The sequence below is a fragment of the Haliotis rufescens genome, unplaced genomic scaffold (assembly GCF_023055435.1).
Source record: "Haliotis rufescens isolate VD_foot unplaced genomic scaffold, xgHalRufe1.0.p SCAF_13, whole genome shotgun sequence".
In the NCBI taxonomy this organism is placed as follows: domain Eukaryota; kingdom Metazoa; phylum Mollusca; class Gastropoda; order Lepetellida; family Haliotidae; genus Haliotis; species Haliotis rufescens.
Window position 1 is genome coordinate 27,974,115 of NW_025963813.1, and position 6,000 is coordinate 27,980,114.

The 6,000-nt window shown below is 38.8% G+C and overlaps 1 long non-coding RNA gene across 1 annotated transcript; it reads left to right on the top strand.

The window, feature by feature from the left end:
* Positions 1–683: 683 nt before the first annotated feature.
* Positions 684–2,715, top strand: LOC125378626. The gene is made up of 2 exons (XR_007220414.1): positions 684–1,702; positions 2,292–2,715. It is a non-coding gene; the product is annotated as an uncharacterized LOC125378626 (long non-coding RNA).
* The last annotated feature ends 3,285 nt before the right edge of the window (positions 2,716–6,000 follow it).

Sequence of the window (6,000 nt, forward strand, 5' to 3'; positions counted from 1 at the left end):
TTTTTAAAAACCCACAGCTCATAATTTTGTGTAAATAAAAAAAATATTTTCCACCTGCTTGAATGAAAAGAAATCTCATCCTCAAGAAAACCATCCGCAAACTGGTCATCCTCATCAATACAGAGTATTTCGTGAGCAAAGCCGAAATCTTTGACATCGAGACATGAGCATGAAAGACAGTATGCCTGTCTATGCCTGTAACACTTATCTATTAATAATCTATCTTGTTTTCATTTTAAGATGTCATATCATGCAAGTCACTATGACGTATCCTTGGACAAGGTGCTATTCAAAATACAACGCTAAGCATAATTACTCTAAAATAATTGCGTTTTCCCAAATTAACGACTGAGAAGACAACAATGCATGGATAACGAACTGTAAGAGGAAAAGAGCACAAGCAAAACACGACGGTGTGGAGCCCAGTGATTTCTTTTGGTAAGTCGAGCATACTCTGTTATAGCTTCGAATGGACGTTTCATTTTGGTGACCCGACATATACATGGCTGGCTTCAAAGCCTGCATCATTCTTAGCCTGAATCGATGTCGCTCTCAGTTTTCCCAAATGATTTTTAATGTTATTTTTAGACATTGAGGTATCCCCCTAAAGTAGTTCTGTATGTCTCCGCTTGATTGACAGCGTAATCACGTGACATACTTATAGAATAACCCACGAGGTACGAGTGATTACGGAAAATATGTCACGAGTGAAATTAATGTTTTAAGTTCCGAGCTTTAGCGAGGAACTTAAAAGATTAATTTCACGAGTGACATATTTTCCGTAATCACTCGTACCTCGTGGGTTATTCTATTTATTACCCATATTCATATTAAAGACATGTTTCAAGAAAAAAACAATGAACTGTCGCCGATCAAGAATCAGCTGTTTTGTATCAATCCGCGTGTGAAAAAACACTGTCCACTCACTCCAGCCGCATTACTCAATCAACAACGTCTTGCTACGCGTAAAAATATAGTTCTGTTAACAAAACTTGAAAGATCACATTATTGCAGTTATATTTCTGTCTGAGTTATACAGCGTACACTATCTACCATTGATAAAAGAAGACAATTTTCAAAAAAGGTTCAACAGGCTTTTTAATCAAGGCTTGTTTTGACAAGACCTCTCATTGACAAGACAATAGCCGTCGTGCATCACCATGGACATGAATTTCACATTGAGAAGAGGAAACACGGAAAACCTGTCAATTTTTTCATGTGTCATTCAGTAAAAATGCAAAAACCTGTATCAACAACATAGAAGGAATGTACAGAAGTCATGTTTGATTGAGAAAAGTTACGACAACTAGGTAAACTTTGAAAAATACGATTGCTGTCAGTGTCGGAAAGAATGACCCGACTTGACCAAGATATGGGACAGCCGAAACCAGGAATGACAAGAGAACCGGCGTTACAGTTTAATCCGGACAACAAGTTTAATGAACATCGTTTGTGATTTGAGACAAGTGTGACTGATGGGAAACATGTGCATGTGGGATTTTAGGAGGACTTGTCTGAGTCAAACGCGCTTGTGGAGTGGACACAGTCAGATAACGGGAGTTTGTTGATATTTTGATGTGATTCATAATATGGTCGAATACCTGTTGATAGACTAACAAGGTATCTGGAGACTTGGTGACAAGCTGTCCGCATTCACGGAGTTCATTTAGTTCAATGTCGGACACAGGATCACCTCGCTGGGGTAAGTTTTCTTTTCCTTGTATTTTTAATTATTTTTGTTTTGATTTCAAAACCTATTTGAGTTCAGCAAAGTGCATCGATTTCGCAACCAGATGTTGGTAATCTTGTCGCTAAGGTAGCACTCGGTGCTACCCTTGATCTCCTTCAAAGTGGGCATTTCGAATTCTGAACCGTCTGATGTGCATGCCGAAATGATAAATTTGCAAAGAATAATGTTTAGTTGCACCTTTCCTGTGTCATTAACCCTCATAGTCTTATGGTGCCCGGACGTCAGTCAGCCTGCATACCGCTCAGCGCCGTACTGTGCTGACGTCGCGGTTACAAAAACGTATACATTGTATAAAAAAGTGTCGCGTTCTTATTTCTTCACACAATGTTACAAACTTAAATTCTACGAAATGGCGTATGTTTATAATGTCTTTCGGAAAGTCTAACTGTTGTTGCAAAAGGAATTTGTTTTTATTCTTATGCCATCATTGAAAGTGTGAGTAGTCTTATTTTTCGTGTTTTTCTTAGTATAAATTTGAACTAAGTTCATGTCAACTTGTCAAATTTAGTCTTTTTCATTGTGTTTTCCTTTTCATTGGCAGTTATCGATGTCATCATCGTTCACAAAGGCAAACCTGTCTATACAAAGTCCGGTTTTGGGGATTCGTGTGGTCGAAAGATTCGCCAAACAGCAAGTCCTCTAACACAGACGCAAATCCGGACTTGGTGGTGTTGAGTTTTAGCGCACTAGAAACAGTTTCTGGCAACATCACAATCTGAAACTTGGAACTTCAATCTAGCCATATGCAGTTTTGACAACAAAGACATTAAATGTGTTCAGAGGTTGAATTATGCGAATAACTCTTCCTGTCAGATCTCCGTCTACTTTAACGAGGTCATTTAGTTTGACAGGTGTCAAATGGTCAGCCATGTTTGTTTACAAACAATGCAGACGTAGTTTTGTTTTTTGTAATTACGCTTATTGTAAACTAAAACTCTTGCGAAATAAATGCTTTATTCATTATACTGTGAAATCATGTGGTTGATATGAAACTTTGTTCTAGTCTTATAAATCTCGATTAAGTGAGATTGTAGCACGTAAAACATGTGAATGAACTCAATGAGAGAAAAATAGTCCCGTCGACCAATGAAAATTGACATTTGTTTAACTGACCAATCAGCTTCGAGAATCACTAATTGCACACTGTGCAAATATCAAAAAGTTATTACACTGCATATTTGAGCCCATATGGGTAATAATGACGTTTATCGGGATGAAAGACGGTCAGCTTGGTAGTGTTCACCTTGGCGAGGTCATGCGCTGCTGTCAATATTCTGCCATTAAAGACGCTCTAAGTCTACTTGCCATATACATGCATCAGTTTCAAACGATTTCAACTCATTATCGGAATTGAATTTCATAAGTGTAACCCAATTGTGTGGATCGATGCTCATGACGTCAATCATAGGATTATCTAATCCATACTCGATTATTTACAGACCGCCGTCATATAGCTGGAATATTGCTGAGGGCGGCGTAAAACAACAAACAAGCAAACTGAGGCCTGAAAGACAACCGACCAGTCATCATAAGTGACTAGCCCCAATGATGTCACGCCATGGAAACAAGCAGCGGAAGAAATGTTCGCTCCTAACGAGTGACGCTCGGCCGAAGCAACTGCTGAGACCATACAGAAAGCTAATGAAGGGATATTTTCTAAGAGTATTCCTTACATGAAAGAATGGCTGAGAGTAGCTCCAGTCAATGCTCTGGTCTCCGACACTGACTTGCCACCCTCAAAGGAAACGTTCTGTTTGTTTGATAGATTTCATGAAGGAATTACAAAATCGGAAGAGGAACTAAGGCGTATAACGTTTGTTCCCGAAATGAAAGGCACAATAAATTCGCAAGCAGAAGAACAATTACACCGGGAGATGAACCGCAACAGCTACTTTCTAGATGCTTGACGCCCGGAAACTACATGTTCTTCATGCGATTGCTACTGCATTTGACAATCAAGAAACAACAAGAAAATAACAGACGCAATTAAAGGAAAACTGAACACAAACATTCGTATGGTGAAATACGCCATGACAAGTTTGGCCGCCCTGCACCTTTGACGTAAGACCTTATAGATGACATTCTATGACATGATCATATTTGACATTTATGGAGGAGTGAGTATGGTTCTACGCCGCTTTTAGCAATATTCCAGCAATATCGCGTCGGGGGACACCAGAAATGGGCTTCACACATTGTGTCCATGTGGGTAATCGGACCCGGGACTTCAGCGTAACGAGCAAACGGTTTAACCACTGGGCTACCCGACAGTTCTTATGGAGAAATGAAATACCTATAGAATAACCCAAGAGGTCAAATTAAAGTTGCTTTAGCGAGGAACTTAGAACATTAATTTCACGAGTGACATATTTTCCGTAATCACTCGTACCGAGTGGGTTATCCTATTCATTACCCATAATAAAATTAAAGAAAAACTCGCCGATCAAGAATCAGCTGTTTTGTGTGAACACTGTCCACTCACTCCAATTTTAACGTGTTGTTACGAGTGAAAAATAAAGTTCTGGTAAAAACCTTTAAAGATCACATTATTGCAGTTATATTTCTGTCTGATTTAGACAGCCTAAACTATCTAGCATTGATACTAGAATACAAGTTTCAAAAAGGGTTCATCGGTTTTTTTTATTCCAGGCTTGTTTTGACAAGATCTCGTCACTGTCAGACAAGCCGCCGCCGTGCATCAGCAAAGGCATGCATTTGACATTGAGAAGAGGAAACACGGAAAACCTGTCAATTCTTTCATGTGTCATTCGACAAAAATGACAAAACCAATAAGTAAAACATAGACGAAATGTACAGAAGTCATGATTGTTAGAGGAGAGTTACGAAAAGTAGGTTAACTTTGAAAAGTACGATTGCTGTCACAGTGACCCGAGATATGAGACAGCCGAAACCAGGAATGACAAGAGAACCGGCGTTACAGTTTAATCCGGACAAGTTAAATGAACATCGTGTGTAATTTGAGACAAATGTGACACATGGGTAACATGTCCAAGTGGGATTTTAGGAGGACTTGTCAAACACTTGTGGAGTAGACACAGCCAAGTGGATGACAGGAGTTTGTTGATATAGAGAATCTGACCCGAATGTCTTTTGATATGAAATATATCAGCACGAGTTGATATCAAAAGACATTTAGGGTGAGATTTTATATATCACCCAACATCATTCTTCCAACTTTTTCAGTTTGTAGACAGTACTAAGCAGTGTCCAAGTGTAAAAAGTACTTCTGACAGCTTCAGTAGCAGGGCCATTAGTGATGTCATTTGATCGTGACTTCTAGGTAACAATGTCAATGTCACAACTTGTCAAGTTTAGTCTTTTTCATTGTGTTTTCATTTTCAGTTGCAGTTAAGATTCTTATCGACGTCATCGTCGTTCACAAAAGGCAAACCTGTCTGTACTAAGTCCGGTTTTTGGATTCGGGTGGTCGAAAAATTCGTCAAACAGATTTGTGAATGAATGGAAATAGAGAAACATTGTCCCGTTGTCCAATGAAAATTGATCTTTGTTTAACTGTCATGGTAACAATGTCAATGTCACAACTTGTCAAGTTTAGTCTTTTTCATTGTGTTTTCATTTTCAGTTGCAGTTAAGATTCTTATCGATGTCATCGTCGTTCACAAAAGGCAAACCTGTCTGTACTAAGTCCGGTTTTGGATTCGGGTGGTCGTAAAATTCGTCAAATAGATTTGTGAATGAATGGAAATAGAGAAATCATTGTCCCGTTGTCCAATGAAAATTGATCTTTGTTTAACTGACCAATCAGCTTCGAGAATCAGTAACTGCACACTGTGCAAGTATAATAAGATATTACACTGCATATTTTCGCCCATATGGGTTTTGTTTGTTTGTTTGTTTGTTGTTAAACGCCGATTTCAGCAATATTCCAGCTATATGACGGCGGTATGTAAATAATGGAGTATGGACCAGAAATCCACTGATTGACATGATGAACAAAATACACCCCTATATCTACTGAGTACTGACCAAATTACTCACAGAGAAAGTCCAGCAAAGCATAGCTTTTTCAGAATGGAGTCCACGTGACCACGGACAGTTGCAATTTGTAACCCATGTCAAGGCACCTTGGTCGTCAAGGTATAACAATAAATTGTAGAAGGACATGTTTACAAAAGTCACTGTGACTATAGTAACTGTTTGGAGTAAAAGTAGGGCCGAGTTTAAACCATAATATTGAAAAGAATGATTCTGTCTGGAAAAATAATCAG